General features: G+C 44.5%; 1 protein-coding gene across 1 annotated transcript in view; it reads right to left on the bottom strand.

Moving 5' to 3' along the window:
* UBL3 (ubiquitin like 3) overlaps positions 1-20,258 on the bottom strand; it is a 271,044-nt gene that overhangs the window by 41,430 nt on the left and 209,356 nt on the right. The window lies entirely within an intron of this gene.

Raw genomic sequence — 20,258 nt, 5'->3', positions numbered from 1 at the left:
CAGACTCCAACAGGTTTTCATCCAGAATGGTCCTGTATTTGGCTGCATCCATCTTCCCCTCAATTTTAACCATCTTCCCTGTCCCTGCTGAAGAAAAGCAGGCCCAAACCATGATGCTGCCACCACCATGTTTGACAGTGGGGATGGTGTGTTGAGTGTGATGAGCTGTGTTGCTTTTACGCCAAACATATCGTTTTGCATTGTGGCCAAAAAGTTCGATTTTGGTTTCATCGGACCAGAGCACCTTCTTCCACATGTTTGGTGTGTCTCCCAGGTGGCTTGTGGCAAACTTTAGACGAGACTTTTTATGGATATCTTTGAGAAATGGCTTTCTTCTTGCCACTCTTCCATAAAGGCCAGATTTGTGCAGTGTACGACTGATTGTTGTCCTATGGACAGACTCTCCCACCTCAGCTGTAGTTCTCCGCAGTTCATCCAGAGTGATCATGGGCCTCTTGGCTGCATCTCTGATCAGTCTTCTCCTTGTCTGAACTGAAAGTTTAGAGGGACAGCCAGGTCTTGGTAGATTTGCAGTGGTCTGATACTCCTTCCATTTCAAAATGATCACTTGCACAGTGCTCCTTGGGATGTTTAAAGCTTGGGAAATCTTTTTGTATCCAAATCTGGCTTTAAACTTCTCCACAACTGTATTACGGACCTGCCTAGTGTGTTCCTTGGTCTTCATGATGCTCTCTGTGCTTTCAACAGAACCCTGAGACTATCACAGAGCAGGTGCATTTATACAGAGACTTGATTACACACAGGTGGATTCTATTTATCACCATCAGTCATTTAGGACAACATTGGATCATTCAGAGATCCTCGCTGAACTTCTGGAGTGAGTTTGCTGCACTGAAAGTAAAGGGGCCGAATAATTTTGCACGCACCACTTTTCAGTTTTTTAATTGCTAAAAAAGTTTAAAATATCCAATAGATTTCGTTCCACTTCACAATTGTGTCCCACTTGTTGGTGGTTCTTCACAAAAAATAAAAATTTTATATCTTTATGTTTGAAGCCTGAAATGTGGCAAAAGGTTGAAAAGTTCAAGGGGGCCGAATACTTTCACAAGCTACTGTACTTACCCGCTCTGTGTAATGGTTTTGTACAGAGTAGCCCCAATCCTCCTATGGGGGCACTCATGTGTGCTTGACCTTAAACCAGGCTGTTTGTGCCTATTTAGACATACAGCCCGGCCAAACACCGCCCTTACTTACAGGTTTTGACTGACAGCAGCAGGAGCCAATGGTTCCCACCGCTCTCAGCCAAGCCTGTGAAGACCAGGGGGACCGACGAAGAGCTGCTGCTGCAAATGTGCACAGCACTGGATCGAGATAACGCTCAGGTAAGTATTTAGGGGGCCTGATGGGAAGCTACCATTAAAGGTTTTTTTTTTCACCTTAATGCAGAGACTGCATTAAGGTAAAAATATATTTTACCTTTACAATCACGTGACGTCGACTAGAGCTGCATGATTCTGGCCAAAATGAGAATCCCATTTTTTTTTGCTTGGAATAAAAAGATCACGATTCTCTCACGATTCTCGAGACATAAAATCTTTCACATTATACAAAAAAAATTGGGCTAACTTTACTGGTTAGTTTTTTTAAAAATTCGTTAAAGTAATTTTTTAACAAAAAAAAAGCATTCAAAAGACTGCTGTGCAAATACAGTGTGACATAAAATATTGCAACAACCACCATTTTATTCTCTAGGGTCTCTACTAAAATTATATATATATATATATATATTTATATATATATATATATAAAATGTTTGGGGGTTCCAAGTAATTTTCTAGCAAAAAAAAAAAAAAAAATTATTTTATTTAAACCAACAAAAAGTGATTAAGGCCCCTTTCACGCTTATACGACTTGTCCCATGATTTTGTACTGCAAAATCGTATGACAAGTCATTCTCCATGATTTTCAATGACTGCCATTCATATTGGCACGACTTCAAAGTAGTCCCTGCACTACTTTAGTCCAACTTCCATACGATTTGTACTCCATAGACCTCAATGTTAAACCCTCAAGTAGCATGCAAACTGTACCTGAATAATATAGACACAATTTCAGCACTACTTTGTAAGCATAAGCTGAGAATGGTTAATGCTAAAGTTGTGGTAAAGTCGTACAAAGTAGTACTGCTCCTAAAGCATGGCAAAATCGCTGTAAAATCGTGGTAAAATCGCGGCAAGAGCGGCTGCGAAATCGCGATAAAATTGGGCGACTTTGAAGTCGTATAAGTGTGAAAGGGGCCTAAATGTTCCTCACGTACACACAAGTCTATTCCATTGACAAATTGTTGCAATGTTTATACTTAAGTTCAACTGCTAAAGAATGTCTGATTCTTGGCAGACTGCCCAGTTTTTCTCTTCCTTTCTTTTGAGGGCTGTGGCTTCAGAAGAGCAGAGAGAATTCTTTGCATAGCAAGACTCCTGAAACACTTTTTTCAAGATCGTAACGGAAAAAAAAAAAAAAATTGCAGTAACGATTCTTGACAATTAATCGAGCAGTCAATTGTGGACCCATACTCAAAAAGTAAAGATTTGATACATTATAGGAAAGATCTAGAAAGATTATTTGTGCCCAAGCAGTAAGCCAAAAAAAAGTGATTTTTGTTTTGAAATTTTCCTACAAAATAGCATTGCGCATCCTGGTGTGCAGATGTGAGTGTGCCAAGGCACTCCTGTGCCTTCAGCCTCATAGCTGCATTTCTGAAGAGTGAGATCTAAGCCACTGCTGCCTCCAATGATTAGTCCCAGAAAATTTGCAGGGAGACTTGGTGATGTCACTACTGGGCTGCTCACAGTTTGCTTTGCTGGAGGCTCTGACATGAGGAAGCAAAACCCTACCCCTACCATGGATGGCCGGATGGCCAGAGACACGGTGCAAAAAATAGGCATGGTAAGTCAGTAACCGGAAAAAAGCAGCTACAGGAAGACCACCAAAAACACTGGTAAATAGACCTTTGAGCTCTACCTGCCTTTTTTGGGCACAACATATGTTGGACTTGATGGACTTGTGTCTTTTTTCAGCCTAACCTACTATGTTAACTACGTAACATTCAGCTCCTCTTTAGACTCCTTCAGAACACAATGTATTTTTTGGGATTTTTAATCCTTGTATTCAATTTATGAATTTGGTTGCTCTGCAAATTAAATTCCTATTTTTCTTAAACTTGCCCATCTTCTATATAGCTCTGAATTAGTGACCCTGAAAAAGAATAGCTGTGTGTTTGTGTATTCCAAGACTATAACCATCTCCTTCTCCAAGTGCAATACAGCCTTGTGTGCACATACTTAGCATGAGAGGGAGGTTGCACAACAAAGACTTGAACTGACAAGCATCTGAAATCTCATGCAGAAGCAAAGAGAAAAGCTTCATGTTTTTGTCTACAAGGGATTACCTACAGTAGCGGTGTTTATTGATTCAGTGAACATGAAATGCAGCGACACGACACAAGCAACCAAAATGTCTTTTTTTTTTTTTTTGTTTTTTTTTTACAGCAAGTCACAATAAGAAAATGCTACAATATAGGTTACTTTTGATAAAAATTAAAGTTACGGGTTAAGGCAGTGCTGGAAAATAATGGTGGCCACACAAATATTGACACTTTGCGCCCAATTTTGACATTTTCACTTAGGGGTGTACTCACTTTTGTTGCCAGCGGTTTAGACATTAATGGCTGTGTGTTGAGTTATTTTGAGGGGACAGCAAATTTATACTGTTATACAAACTGTACACTCACTATTTTACATTGTAGCAAAGTTTAATTTCTTCAGTGTTGTCACATGAAAAGCTAAAATAAAATATTTCACAAAAGTGAGTACACCCCTCACATTTTTTGTAGATATATGTAGTATATACACACACACACATACACACACACACACACACACACAGATATACATATATTGGAAAAATGTGTGAATCCTGGGTGAAAGCTGTGTGAGTTTTGTATAAAAAAAAAACTGCATAATTAGACCCCTTAGGGTGAGTGCCAAATATGTGTCTTTAAAGCGGTAGTAAACTCTGAAATCTCCAGCAATCAAAAGCCTGCTATGTAGAACATATCTAAACACATTGGAATGCTACACACATTAGACTCATGGAATCTTTCTTCCTGACTCTGCAGACCGGTTTCTTTTATGTGCACCGGCTAAAGTTGTTGACATACTTGCAGTTGCCTCCCGATTCCACCCCCAACTGAACTTCCATTGTTTCTACTCTTCATAACCAGAATCTCGTGCATGTACAGTAAATATAAGCCAAGCCTCGTTTTCATTTATTGTTACCATGGCCACATTGGCCCACATAATCAATAAGAATACACATGAAAATGTTCTCCTCGCTCCATGTGTTGATCGTGAATGTCAGTGTTCTCACCCCGTGACGCAGCTCATCACACGTGGTGTTTTGTTTTAGGAAATCCTCAATGGGTCAGCAATCTTGTGATATTGCTATGCAATGCCACAAGTGCTGATGAGGGAGATACGGCAACAGGATGTATTGACTGATGGCACATTCTGCATGCAGTGCATGGGGGACAAAATGTGCATGTGCCAGTGACATCACTACACTAAACATCGGGCCATTTCTACTGAAGGGCGCAGTTTGGGACACTATAAAAGACAGTGACATGTAAGTTCTATCGAAATCCTTATCATGGGCATAAGTATTAAGAGATTGCCAGCACTTTAACCACCTCAATACAGGGCATTTACACCCCCTTCCTGCCCAGACCAATTTTCAGCTTTCAGCGCTCTCACACTTTGAATGACAATTACACAGTCATGCAACACTGTACCCATATGAAATTTGCAACCTTTTTTTTTCACACAAATAGAGCTTTCTTTTGGTGGTATTTGATCTCTGGTGGGTTTCTTATTTTTTGTGCTATAAATAAAAAAAAAAAAGATGGTAAATTTTGTGACAAAAATGCCTTTTTCTTTGTTTCTGTCATAAAATTTTGCTAATTAGTATATGTTAGATATGTAAATACTGCTACATATCTACAAATTAGTGTATATTATTTGGTCTTTGTAAAAGTTATAGAGTCTACAAACTATGGTGCCAAACACTGAAAATTGATCACATCTGATCAGGCCTTCAGTACATCAGGTGAATCTCATTTCTTGAGACACTAAGGCTCGGTTCACACCAGGGGCGGCACGACTTGCAGGTCGCCTCACCGAGGTGACCTGCACACGACTGCCACGGTGACTTGCAAAACGACTTCTGTATAGAAGTCTATGCAAGTCGCCCCCAAAGTAGTACAGGAACCTTTTTCTAAGTCGGAGCGACTTGCGTCGCTCCGATTAGAACGGTTCCATTGTACTGAACGGGACGCTACTTGTCAGGCGACCTAACAAGGTCAGGAAAGTAAAAATACCTCCCAATTGACCCCTTTTTAGAAAGTAGACATTCCAAGGTATTAAGTAAGAAGCATGGTGAGTTTTTTTTAAATTGTAATTTTTTCCCCACAATTCTTTGCAAAATGAAGATGTTTTTGTTTTGTTTTTTTTTTTACAAAATTGTCATATTATCAGGTTATTTCTCACACACAGCATATGGATACCACAAATTACACCCCAACATACATTCTGCAACTCTTCCCGAGTATGACGATAGCACGTGTGAGACTTACACAGCCTGGCCACATACCCCAATGTATATTCTATGAGGCATGGGCTGCAGACAGGTACACGGGTACTCTGATGGCCTGCTGACGGGTACTCTGATGGCCTGCTGACAGGTGGCAAGCGGTTAAAGCGGAGCTCCAGGCTCCTTCAGAAAAAAAATAGAAGTCAGCAGCTACAAATAGTGTAGCTGTTGACTTTTACTATAAGAACACTTACCTGTCCACGAATCCAGCGGTGTCTCCACCTGAGCCGATTTTTCGATTGGCTCTTGGGTGCTGCCAATGCCATCTCAGGTAAGGGAAACCGGCAGTGAAGCCTTGCAGCTTCAAAGCTGGTTCCCTACTGCGCATGTGCGAAGCACTCTGTGCTTTGTTAATGGCCCAGCGGCAGGGGAAGGAGGTGGTGGACCGAACTTCCAAGTGAGTTTGCTGCGGCAAAGTAATCTGGAAGTGGGAGTGGGTACTCGTCAAATCCAGGTGCCCGCTCTCCCCTGACAGGTGCCAAAACAGGCAGCGGGGAGAAATAAGCAGAGTTTCCCCTTTTGGGTGGCGCTCCGCTTCTAGAAAAAAGTATTCATGTATAATTCATTTTAAGATTTTTCTAACAAAAAATTTGTAGAGAATTAGAAACAAATACACAATATGTTTACAGTGGTGAGGGGTGTTAGAACTCGTCAGGTTTTTATTGCTGTTTTTAAAAGGAAAGGTACTACTTTTTATGCATGAACGTACCCAAACTAAAATTACTTAGTGGACTGATTGATCTGCACCCATTAAGATTTCATATAGTTCTGGCACTGTTGTTCATGTTCATAGAAAGACGTCATCAGAAGAGGCACTAGGGGACAGCACACGAGATAATCAATCTTCAACTGTGGCCAATGCTGGCTCTTGTCCTAAGGTACTGACTCCAATAAAAGGGGGAGGGGCTTCTAATCCGTGGTCCATTTTTTCACGGACACCAATGATTTGAGGTGCTATTCTCCCCTTAGAGCCACTATCCCAATGACACCAGTGATATGAAGGGCTAGATTTCCTAGGGTTCACAATCCCACTGACCTTTTTATTTTTAAAAAACACTATTGGATTATGAAAGGTTTTTGGAGAATTTACTAGAACCTGGGCTCACTAAAGACATATTCCCGTTGCATCTCTAAAAAAAAAAAAAAAAAAAAAAAAAAAAAAATAAAATATATATATATATATATATATATATATATATAATTTTCATACTTAACTTCTAACATTAAACTACAATCACACAGTAGCACAGAGCAAAAACTATTTTGTAATTGATCTTAATCTGGCAAGAAGTGAAGGGAAACGCATGCTTACAGCAATTAATGATCTAACGGATCAGCTGCTGATTTATTAGCCACTTTTCTCGGTCAGAATCAATGTCATGCAGTCCATGAAATAAGTGGCTGACCTGGCGTAACACTGGGAGAATAAATATTGCAGAACATGGCACAATTATGGATGCTGCTTCGATACGAGACGTTTCTTATTTCTCACATGACCTTAACAGTGACATCAGCTATCCAATAATGGTCTGGCACTCAGGTGATTGAAGCGCTCCATCTGCGCCGTATAAAACACCGGAGGTGAAATTAAACAGAGGATAAAAGAAAAGCTGCGGCAATGCAAGATAAGGCGGAAAGACTCTAAAAAGTATAGAAATCAGAGGTCGTAAACAGAAAAGCTGTGCCAGGATTGAGAGCTCGGATCAGCAGAAGCAGCTAACAGCATGGGATAAGTGTGGCTCTCATCTCAGCATGAAGGATGAAAACAAACCCATTATTTATCACTTTCATAAACAAAAGTATGCTCTATTGCAAAACAATACATATTAAATGAAAAAAGAGCAAATTGTGAAATCATAATGTAGTTCTAATAAAAGCGGAGCTGTGCTGTCAGCTGTGACAGAGGAAATGATAAATGGCTGGCGGAGGGCTCACGGGAGTGTAAAAGAGAAAAATGGAAATTTGGAGATGCCAGATGTGATCGAGGTGTAACAGCTGATTCATCTCTCAGACAAGGACCTTCAGCTCAAATAATGGACTACAGATGCTTTATAATAGCAGAAAGGCCTATTGCACAATATACTTGTTTTCAGGAGGCAGGCAGTGAAGCTGGCCCAGTCACTGGCAAGTCAATTTCTCAGAACTTGGACAAGGCATAAAACAGAGCTGGGCCAACTCATTCCATGGTTACCCTCTTCATTCATCTGCTTTGTCCCATTCACGGGAACTTCTTTTTTTAAAATTAATTTGTTGAGTTTCAAGCAAAACAGGATGTAGCAATAATAGGATTTTTATAACAGCTTACCTGTAAAAATCTTTTCTTTGAAGTACATCACGGGACACAGAGCCATAGTAATTACTATGTGGGTTATAGGCCACCTTCAGGTGCTGGACACTGGCACACCCTAAGACAGGAAGTCCACTCTCTACATAACCCCTCCCACTAACGGGAGTACCTCAGTTTTTGTAGCAAAGCAATACATGTGTATACCAGAAAGAAGGGAGGGACCTGTGTCCCATGATGTACTTCAAAGAAAAGGATTTTACAGGTAAGCTGTTCTAAAAAACCTATTTTCTTATTGTACATCACAGGACACAGAGCCATAGTAGTTACTATGTGGGATGTCCCATAGCAATGCCAACTGAAGGGAGAGAGAAAATAAAAAGTAGGGCACCATGAGATCAGAGGAATTATACTGCTGCCTGCAGCACACTGCGCCCAAAAGGTCATATCCTCGTGACCTTTTACATCTACTTGATAGAATCTGGTAAATGTATGGACTGAGGACCAAGTTGCGGCCTTGCAGATTTGAGCCATGGAGGCTTGGTGATGCACTGCCCACGAAGCATTAACAGCCTTGGTGGAGTGCGCTTTAATATGAAAAGGTGGAACTCTCCTCTTTAAACCATAAGCTTGAACAATCACTTGTCAAATCCATTTAGAAATAGTAGATTTTGATGCTGCTTGTTCTCTTTTAGGACCTTCAGGCAACACAAACAAAACATCCGTTTTTTTTAATCTGAGCAGTCGCCTTTAAGTAGACCTTGACTGCTCTCACCACATCAAGAGAATGTAGTGATTTTTCTTCCATAGAACAGGGTTCTGGAAAAAAAATTAAGGTAGAACAACATCCTGGTTTAGATAAAAACCTGACACTACCTTCGGTTAGGATGAGGACGCAATACTACCTTATCCCTGTAAATAATAATATGGCCCTTTACAAAAAAAGAGCAGCCAACTCTGATACCCTTATTACAGAGAATATGGTTACCAGAAAAACTAGTTTCCTTGTCAAAAGGACCAAGGGAATATGTCGTATTGGCTCAAAAAGGCTGTTTTTGTACAGAACTAAATTCAAATCCCAAGGGTTCAGGGGGGACCTAACTGGGGGATTAAGCCACGTTACCCCCTGAAAAAAACTACGAACCAAAGAATGTGAAGCAAGTGGTCGTTGAAACAATACCGATAAGGGCCGAGACCTGGCCTTTGAAAGTACTCAAGGCCAGCTTAATTTCTAACCCCATCTGCAGAAAGTCAAGCATTCTACCTATGACATACTTCCTGGGGTGCCAACCCCTGGATTCATCCCAGGAGACATATGCCTTCCATACTCTATAATATGTGATTCTGGAGGCCGGCTTCCTTGCATTAACCAAGGTAGATACCACTGAACTTGACAGCCCACGTTTCTTCAGAATGTGGGTCCCAATAGCCAAACTGTTAAATTTAGTGTTTGTAAGGTAGGATGGAATACCGGACCTTGCGAGAGAAGGTCTGGACGCAGTGGTGTATTTAGGTTTTGTGCTGCCCTAGGCCTGACTAAACTTGGGCACCCCCTAATTTAAATATGACCCACCCCTTCCTGTCAAGGCCACTCCCCTTCCCTTTTAAGACCCGCCCTGTCATCTTCATCTGATGAAGACAGAGGAAAGTCGGGGGAGGAGGACAGACAGGGTTGTTGTGGTGGTCAAAAAGGCCTAGAGAATAGCAGGTTAGGCACGGCTCAGTCCGTAGGAACAGTAATGGATAATGGCCAACAGGCCCTCTTACCAGACCCAGCGAAACCGCAACAGTGATCCTGTGGCTCCCTCTCTGGTGGTGCGGGTACAGCGTGGCTCTATCTGGTGGTGCGGGTACAGCGTGGCTCTATCTGGTGGTGCGGGTACAGCGTGGCTCCCTCTCTGGTGCGGGTACAGCGTGGCTCCCTCTCTGGTGCGGGTACAGCGTGGCTCCCTCTCTGGTGCGGGTACAGCGTGGCTCCCTCTCTGGTGCGGGTACAGCGTGGCTCCCTCTCTGGTGCGGGTACAGCGTGGCTCCCTCTCTGGTGCGGGTACAGCGTGGCTCCCTCTCTGGTGCGGGTACAGCGTGGCTCCCTCTCTGGTGCGGGTACAGCGTGGCTCCCTCTCTGGTGCGGGTACAGCGTGGCTCCCTCTCTGGTGCGGGTACAGCGTGGCTCCCTCTCTGGTGCGGGTACAGCGTGGCTCCCTCTATGGTGCGGGTACAGCGTGGCTCCCTCTCTGGTGCGGGTACAGCGTGGCTCCCTCTCTGGTGCGGGTACAGCGTGGCTCCCTCTCTGGTGCGGGTACAGCGTGGCTCCCTCTCTGGTGCGGGTACAGCGTGGCTCCCTCTCTGGTGCGGGTACAGCGTGGCTCCCTCTCTGGTGCGGGTACAGCGTGGCTCCCTCTCTGGTGCGGGTACAGCCTGGCTCCCTCTCTGGTGCGGGTACAGCATGGCTCCCTCTCTGGTGCGGGTACAGCGTGGCTCCCTCTCTGGTGCGGGTACAGCATGGCTCCTTCTCTGGTGCGGGTACAGCATGGCTCCCTCTCTGGTGCGGGTACAGCGTGGCTCCCTCTCTGGTGCGGGTACAGCGTGGCTTCCTCTCTGGTGCGGGTACAGCGTGGCTCCCTCTCTGGTGCGGGTACAGCATAGCTTTATCTGGTGGTGCGGGTACAGCGTGGCTCTCTCTCTGGTGGTGCGGGTACAGTGTGGCTCCCTCTCCGGTTGTGCTGGTACAGCGTGGCTCTATCGGGTGGTGCGGGTACAGCGTGGCTCCCTCTCTGGTGGTGCGGGTACAGCGTGGCTCTATCTGGTGGTGCGGGTACAGCGTGGCTCTCTCTGGTGGTGCGGGTACAGCGTGGCTCTCTCTGGTGGTGCGGGTACAGCGTGGCTCTATCTGGTGGTGCGAGTACAGCGTGGCTCCCTCTCTGGTGGTACGGGTACAGCGTGGCTCTCTCTGGTGGTGTGGGTACAGTGTGGCTCCCTCTCTGGTGGTGCGGGTACAGCGTGGCTCCCTCTCTGGTGGTGCGGGTACAGCGTGGCTCCCTCTCTGGTGGTGCGGGTACAGCGTGGCTCCCTCTCTGGTGGTGCGGGTACAGCGTGGCTCCCTCTCTGGTGGTGCGGGTACAGCGTGGCTCCCTCTCTGGTGGTGCGGGTACAGCGTGGCTCCCTCTCTGGTGGTGCGGGTACAGCGAGGCTCCCTCTCTGGTGGTGCGGGTACAGCGTGGCTCCCTCTCTGGTGGTGCGGGTACAGCGTGGCTCCCTCTTTGGTGGTGCGGGTACAGCGTGGCTCCCTCTCTGGTGGTGCGGGTACAGCGTGGCTCCCTCTCTGGTGGTGCGGGTACAGCGTGGCTCCCTCTCTGGTGGTGCGGGTACAGCGTGGCTCCCTCTCTGGTGGTGCGGGTACAGCGTGGCTCCCTCTCTGGTGGTGCGGGTACAGCGTGGCTCCCTCTCTGGTGGTGCGGGTACAGCGTGGCTCTATCTGGCCTCTCCCAGCACAATCCTCTTTTTTTCTTCCCCTGTAGCACTCTGCTGTTTGCCGGGTTCCAGGTCCCCCCCCCAGTGCATGTATGTTGGGGGACTGTAGCCTGCTGTCTGTGGACATACTGGGGCCGTCAATCTTCTGGGACTAAGTTTCCCATAATGCCCATCCCCCTCCTGATTGGCTCTCTGCTATGACCAATGGGGAGGGAATCAGAGCGGGCAGAGAGGGGAACACGAGAGCCGCTCTTTTTCTCCTGTTCAACTTCAGCTGACAGGAGAAAGGAGGGGGGCGAGCGGGGGAATTACACAGCCACTGTGTACAGCTCTCCTCTCCCTGTCACAGCGCCACTGCCTAAGTTAACATCGCTTTGCCGCTGAGGGGGGTGGGGTGGGGGGGGCAACTGCACCCACTACAACTGCTTCCTAGTGTCACCCGGGTGCAGTCCCCCCCCCCCCCAGCGATGTCATTGGCGGCCCTGCATGCGTGAGTCGAGAGGAGGATGCAGGTGTTTTTTTTTCGTGGGGGGGTTGCCGCCCCCCCGCAAAGTGCCGCCCTAGGCCTGGGCCTTGTCGGCCTAGGCCTAAATACAGCACTGTCTGGACGTGGTGGTAAGGTCCATGGGACCCCTACCGCCATCCTTAAGATCTATGCATAGCAAGATCTCCTGGGCCACAAGAATCACCGACTTCCCTTCCTGCTTGATCCTGCGAAGAAGTCGTGGACGCAGGCAGAATAGGAGGGAATGCATAAATCAGTGAGAACTGATTCCACAGGAATAGCAAGGCATCTGTTCCGCATGCTAGCGGATTCTTTGTTCTTGACACAGAGTTGTCGATTTCTTTGTTGAACTTGGACGCAAACAGATCTACATCTGGGATCTCCCATCTTTGACATATTGACAGGAAGATATCGGGGTGAAGGTACCATTCTCCTGGGAACAACTGCTGGCGACTCAAGTAGTCCACCTGCCAATTATCTGTTCCTAGAACGAAGACTGCTGATAGGAAAAGTACATTGTTTTCTGCCCAAGATAGGATATGATTCACCTCTCTCTGGGCCACACAACTTCTTGTGCCCCCTTGGTGATTGATACAGACCATTGCTGTGGCATTGTCGGATTGATCCTGACAGGACAATTCCGTAAACTGAACGTTCAGGCCCTCAGGACCAAGAACTCTGTCCGAATCTCTAGAATGTTCATGGGCAAGGTCATTTCTGTCTCTTGGACAGTTGACTCTTCCAGTCGATTGATGCCAGAAGTTCTCCTCCTTGTAGGATGGAGCAACTGATTGGATTGACTCCATGCAAAAAAAGAGAGTGGATATTCAGGAACCGGTTTCGATTTTTGAGATCCAGAATGGGTTTGACATCTCTATTTGGTTTTGGCACCGTGAAAAAAGGTTTGAACAAAGCCCCAACCCCCGCTCTTTAACGGGGACCACCATGATCACTTTTTGCCAAAATATGGTCCAATGCTTGAAAGAAAGACTTCTTTTTCTCTGGATCCTTAGAAACATTTGATCTGAGAAAACGAGGAGACGGGAACTCTTGGAACTTCAGTTTGTACCCTGGAGCTATTGAGGAAGTCCCCCATCTGTCTGGCAAATCCTTGAGAACTGCAGAAGTATTCCCCCTAGTCGAGCGAGCGGGGGCACCTCCTCATAAGGAGGCTTTAGTATTTTGTAGGTTTCCTCCCCCAAGACTTCTTTTGTCCCTGGGGTTGACCCTGAGGATTACCTCTTGAACTTGGCGGCGGAGGCCTTCATGACTGCCTGGAGGCAGATGCTTCTGGCACTGGAGAAGGAGCTTGTTAAAATGAAGTACGTTTACTCCTTTTCTTAAATGGCAAAGGGGTACTTTTTCCACTAGAAATTCTTTGGATGTATTAACCAAATCATTCCCAAACAGCCGTTTCACCGTAAAAAGGAAGACTAGCCAGGAGCTTCTTGCATGGCGCTTAGCGAAAGGCGCGAGGCCTGAAGGATAGAATCTCTCATAGTGACTATTGCAAACATAAAGCTGCTAGTAGCTTGCCAGATCCTGGGCCTGCTTAACAGGATAACCTTGAGCACCTGTTTAAACTGGTCTCTCAAGGATTGACCAATTACTGTCAGCACAGGCTGAAACACTCAACCTGCTACACATTTCATGGCTGGCGAAAAAAACCTCTTTAGTAAAATAGACAAAGGCTGCAGTGTTGAAAACAATTGCAAACATTTCATGGCCCCGATGCTCACTCTGACCAGCCATCCCCTTTCAGGGGAGGATGCCATTGTAGAGATGAGTAGGTTTTCCAGAGCTTGAGGGAGATTGTTTTAGCCCTTTTTTTGGGGGTGTTTTAACACCCTCTACTGACTATAGCCCGATGCACAAATGCAGAGGTACTGCCAGAAGAAATTGCATCCACTGCTTGAGCAATAGTCCAGCCACTGCTGCTGCTATTAACGCTCAGCCTGATGCTTTTAATAAATGTGCCAAGGGAATGCCTGTGTCACCAACCTCTTACATGCCCCTTTTTGCTCTTTGTCCCCCCGACATCTGCAGCCAGCAAAAATGGAGCTTTTAAAAAAAACTCCCGCGCTGGACACCAATGCTGCGCTAAGCCCCGCCCCCTCCCATCACATCGCGCCCCCCCTCTTTTTTCGAGAGAGGGTTTTCCCGCACGAACACGGGCCTCCCAACTGATGGCATCGGCCTTTGTGTGGGGAGGCCGCTGTGCAGGGGCGGTGAAACAAACGGAGTGGCATCGCCGATCGTTTTTTGGCTTCACCCTTTCTAAGAAGAGGGGAAGCTTGGACCAGGTGGGGGATGATTTAGTGAAGAAAACCCACCCAATCTTACCGGAGGTCTGAGCTTACCGGAGGGAAGCCTGTTTCTGCTGCACAGCGTGATCTCTGAGGAAGGCATGGCAAGGTACGTGCTCTATACAGCCCCCAGTGGTGACTCTTAGACATGACAACATTTACCTTTTTAAAGGAGACATTTCATAAGAATTTTTTTTTCTTTTTTAAAAAATTTCTTAGAAGTCTCCACTTACCTTTCCCGCCGCAGGGTTCTCTGTGGTAAAACCGACAGACCCAATCTTCACCCTCACGGTGGGCTCCATTACCAAACCTTCAGGAACCGGGGACTCTCAGAGAACCCACACTCCTGGACCTGTAAAGCACCCCACCAGTAAAACTTTATGGCTGAAAAAAAACCAAAGCTCTGGATTCTGGGGTCCAGCTCTCTAAAAAGAGAAGCGTTACAGGCAAAACTTCGTTTCTTCAGACACGAGACCCGGGTACCATTCAATTAGGCCTAGAAAAGACACTTTGAATGGATCCGGTTGCATAGCTTGCCCCAGCAAAGGAATCTTCCAGTGGAGCTCAGCACATCTTTATTTGTGACCAACACCTAAGACACTGGTGAAAAAACTGAGGTACTCTCAGTAGTGGGAGGGGTTATATAGGGAGTGGACTTCCTGTCTTAGGGTGTGCCAGTGTCCATCACCTGAAGGTGGCCTATAACCCACATAGTACCTACTATGGCTCTGTGTCCCGTGATGTACGATAAGAAACTCTTGCTTTATGACGGAATGTGCTTATCTCCTGTAGATATGATGATGTGGAGGTGGCATGACTCTTCTCAAACTAAAAGGATTTCCTCCCCCCCACCCACCCCCCAGCACAGCTGCTTCCTAAGGCTCTGGTCACATCTTGGCGTATCAGAATCGTGGGCAAAATTGCCAGATTCTGCCTGCAATTCCAGATTGTGCTAAAATTGTGGCAAAATGCGCAATGCATATTTTCATGCCATTCATTTTTCATAAAGGGTTCTCTGACAAAACATTCCAAAAATCTGCCAAATCATGCTGTGTAAAACTGCGCCTAAGTCGGCTCCAAAAAAGGGTACAGGAGCTACTTTGGCACGTTTCCAGTAGAGGACAACAGCCCATTCAATTTAATGGTGCGACAAAAATGCAACTCTGGCATTGCTAGATGTGAAGAGACCTAAAAGGAAGACATTTCTGAGAAGAAAGCTGAATAGAACACCACTTGCTGTGTTGCTGCCCAACATTGATTTTTGCATTACAATGCAGCTCTGCTCAATTGCATTGCTGTTGAACAATGAGGCTGTGGTTGACTGGCTTTGCTTGCCATGCAATCCCAAGCTGCATTTAGTGAAATACAAGCAAAGCAGGGCAAATGCAGTCTCAGAACTGGACCATTGATGTTCCTGCTGATCTGAATTGGCATTAGTTTCAAATGCACATCAAACACCTGTGTACATAAGCACTTAACGCAATTCTGTTCCATGCACTGATGCCATTGCTATAATCATTGGGGAACATGGAGAATCCATTTTACTGTAACCTCTTGCTGCTGCCACTACTAGAACATACTTGCCAACGGTCCTGGTTTTCCCAGGACAATCCCAAAAATTGGACCCAAGTCGTGATCTGAGCGCGCCCTGATCAAAATCCCAATTTTTTTGTCCTGGGAATCTGGACTTTTTTTGGTACCGGCTACCATAGCTTCTGGCTATGAAAACATGGCCGCAAGATCATCTCCTGGCTAGCAGGTCTCTTTCCCATTCTTTGCCTCACCTACAAACAAATGCCCCACCCCTAATTATAATATAACTCCGCCTACAGACAAGAGAGTGTCCCTATAAAATTTTTTTCAATGTTGGCAATTATGCTAGAACTATCCCATTATAAAAGTCTTTCCTCACTAGACCACTGCACTCATATTCTCTGTGCCTGGTTCCTCACAACAGTTCAGCCCTTGGCAGAAGGGGTTCATGCACTGCAACCCAACCATAGTACCTTTTGATGTAGTCCTGAAGCCAATACATGTCTGTTCATGCCTATGATTAACATTTCCAGTCAAATGATTCAGAGCTGCTCCACTGCTTTACCTGCCATATCAGCTAAATACTTGGAGTAGCTGCGTTTGACCAATTAATATAAACAATGATGATTTTTCCTGTATATATGGGAAGGTACAAAGGCACACTGCTCTTGTTATATTAACTTTATTTTTTGTAGCTGCTATTCTTTCATTAGACAGTCAAGTTGGTCTCACTCTAAGCGTTAACTCGATTTAAAGACCAACTGTACTTAAAAGCGGAGTTCCTCTTGTTTTTTTTTTTTTTTTAAGTCAGCAGCTACAAATACTGCAGCTGCTGACTTTTAAAATATGGACACTTACCTGTCCAGGGCGCCCGCGATGTCGGTCGGTCACTTGGTCAGCCGCTGGCTGAAAACCACGTGACCGCTCTGGAGCAGCATGAAAATAGGTAAAGCGGTATTAGCTTACCAAACATCAGATGTACTGGCTGCATCAGTTTTCTTTCCTAAGGCGTTGCCTTGAAAAAAGTATTCACACCAATTGAAATTTTTCCACATTTTGCCATGTTACAACCAAAAACGGAAAGGTATTTTATTAGGATGTTTTGTGATAGACGAACACAAAGTGGCACATAATTATGAAGTGGAAGGAAAATGATAAATGGTTTTCACATTTTTTTTTACAAATAAATATGTGAAAAGTGTGGGGTACATTTGTATGGCGCCCCCCTGAGTCAATACTTTGTAGAACCACCTTTCACTGCAATTACAGCTGCAAGTCTTTTTGGGTATGTCTCTACCAGCTTTGCACATCCAGAGAGTGACATTTTTGCCCATTCTTTTTTGCTAAATAGCTTAAGCTCTGTCAGATTGGATGGAGAGCATCTGTGAGCAGCAATTTAAGTCTTGTCACAGATTTTCAATTGGATTTAGGTCTGGGCTTTGACTGGGCCATTCCAACGCATGAATATGCTTTGATATAAACCATTCCATTGTAGCTCTGGCTGTATGTTTAGGGTTGTTTTCCTGCTGGAAGGTGAACCTCTGCCTCAGTCTTAAGTTTTCCGCCACACATAGCGTTTTCCTTTTAGGCCAAAAAGTAAAATTTTGGTCTCATCTGACCGGAGCACCTTCTTCCACATGTTTGCTGTGTCCCCCACATGGCTTATCGCAAACTGCAAATAGGGCTTCTTATGCTTTCTTTCAACAATGGCTTTTTCTTGCCACTCTTCCATAAAGGCCAGATTTATGGAGAGCACGACTAATAGTTGTCCTGTGGACAGATTCTCCCACCTGAGCTGTGGATCTCTGCAGCTCCTCCAGCGTTATCATGGGTCTCTTGGCTGCTCCTCTGATTAATGCTCTCCTTGCCCGGCCTGTCAGTTTAGGTGGAGGGCCATGTCTTGGTAGGTTTGCAATTGCGCCATACTCTTCTTTTCATTTTTAGATGTTGGCTTGAACAGTGCTCCGTGAAAAGTTCAAAGCTTGGGATATTTTTTATATACCCTAGCCCTGCTTTAAACTTCTCCACAACTTTATCCCTGACACTTCTGGTGTTCCTTGGCCTTCATGATGCTGTTTGTTCACTAAGGTTCTCTAACAAACCTCTGAGGACTTCACAGAACAGCTGTATTTATACTGAGATTCAAATAAATTACACACAGGAGGACTCTATTAATTAGGTGACTTCTGAAGGCAATTGGTTCCACTAGATTTTAGTTACGGGTATAAGAGTAAAGGGGGCTGAATACAAATACACGCCACACTTTACAGATATTTGTAAAAAAAATTATTCTATGAACAAAGATTGTTTTTATACTAAGATACCTAGTATCAGAATCATAAGAATGTTTTACAGTAATATGCACAGTAAGGTTCATGCATACTAGGCAATACAAAAGCAAATAATAAAAATGTTCTGATTACCTGTAACCTTAACTCACTGCTTGGGTGTAAACAGAAAGAAATGGAATCTATTTAGCAAACACCCACTGGGATGGTTGAAATAATTACTGTACAAAAACACAATGCACAAGCCTATACAAGAGCACGTCATTGTTCTGGCAAGCTTGTGTAATGTCTGTACCCTCCTCTTATATCTGCTGTGCCCCCAAACACACACAGGACAATTCAAACCTACACAAATATGAATGATGTTATCTGCAGACAGAAACATTTTTATTAATTTGATTTAAAGCAGACTTTCTAAAGCTTCCCTCTTAAAGTGGAACTTCACTCTCTGTCAACAATGATTATTTTTAATCCTTATGTTAATAGCATTAGTAAATACATAGGACAGTACAGTATATTATATGTACTTGGTTAAACTCTTTATTTTACATTTGTTCAGTTACTTCCTGGTTTCTGGCCTAGGCAAATGATGTCATACATCCAGGAATCTTCAGGAGGTAAGCTAGGTTATTTTTTTTTAGCAAAGCACACCCTCCTGCCTGTATGTCTAAGCTAAGGGCAGGTAGATTCTAGAAAGTAAATGCTACATGAATCATCTGCCTTCATTCAATATGGCCATGGCCAGAAATGCTTGGGGTGTTTTTTAAAGTGATTTCTCAGGAAAATAAAGCATGGAGACATGGCTAGATGGGCGAGTCTGCTTTGAATATTAAAAATTGGTAAATAGTAGAGCTGCATAATTAATCATTAAAAAATTGCAATCTCGATTCAACCCCCCACACAATCTTAATCTGGCATTTCCACGATTCTATGTAACAAGTGCAGAGCCGTTCTCTGGTCACAGCTGAAAAAAAAAAAAAAAAGCCAGCAAATATATAAATATAAATCAGCATGACTCACTACTGAGAGATAACTATAAACAATGTATCATTTGGTTCTTTTAGAAGGGATGAACTTCGGTCTGTAAATGAGGTCAGTTTAACCATTAAAAGACTAAGCCTTTTTCTGACACTTGTTGCTTACAAGTTAAAATCAGTATTATTTGCTAGAAAATTACTTAGAAATTCCAAACATATATATATTTTTTTTAGCAGAGACCCTAGAGAATAAAATGGCGGTGGTTGCAATATTTTAGGTCACACTGTATTTGCGCAGCAAACTTTCGAATGCAATTTTGGGGAAAAAATACACTTCTGTGAATTGAAAAAAAAAAAAAAAACCTAAACAGTAAGGTTAGCCCAATTTTTTTGTATAATGTGAAAGATATTGCGCCGCGAGAATCAGGATCTTTATTCTAAGCAAAAAAATTGTGATTCTCATTTTAGCCAGAATTGGGCAGCTCTAGTAAATAGCGCTTTTGGTTTGTGGCTCTCAGCAATGTAGTTCTGCTTTTCCACTGATGTACAGCTCTGGTCCCTGATTCACAAACCCCAAGTGCCTTACTAGTTCAATTCCACTCCATAATGCATTCTAGGGTTTGCTTGTCTATTGCGGTTTGATCAACTAAACTACTAAGTAAAGGGCGGCACAGTGGTGTAGTGGGAAGCACTCTCGCCTAGCAGTAAAAAGAGTCGCTGGTTCGAATCCCAACCACAACACTACCTGCCTGGAGTATGCTTGTTCTCCCTGTGTCTGCATGGGTTTCCTCCGGGTACTCCGGTTTCCTCCCACACTCCATAGACATGCTGGTAGGTTAATTTGGCTTCTGTCCAAAATTAGTAAATGAATGTGAGTTGGGGACCTTGGATTGTGGGCTCCTTGAGGGTAGGGACCAATGTGAGTGTGCAATGTATGTGTGGAGCGCTTACGTAATTTGACAGTGCTATATGGGTACCTTAAATAAATAATATAATAGATGAGCATCTCAATGAGACACAATGTACAGGGGTAGGGACAATTGTAGACACACACCCACACTCACTCAGGTTGAACTGGATGGACCGGTGTCTTTATTCAACCCTACTAACTATGTAACTATGTAAAGCTAGCCATACAGGCATAGGTTTCTCTCGATCCCGTCCACACGGTTTAATCTCCCATGCCATATTAGTATGTATCTATGTATTATCACACATGTATGCTTT

Source organism: Aquarana catesbeiana, linkage group LG02, assembly GCF_042186555.1.
Source record: "Aquarana catesbeiana isolate 2022-GZ linkage group LG02, ASM4218655v1, whole genome shotgun sequence".
In the NCBI taxonomy this organism is placed as follows: domain Eukaryota; kingdom Metazoa; phylum Chordata; class Amphibia; order Anura; family Ranidae; genus Aquarana; species Aquarana catesbeiana.
This window is presented reverse-complemented; position numbering and strand designations above follow the sequence as displayed.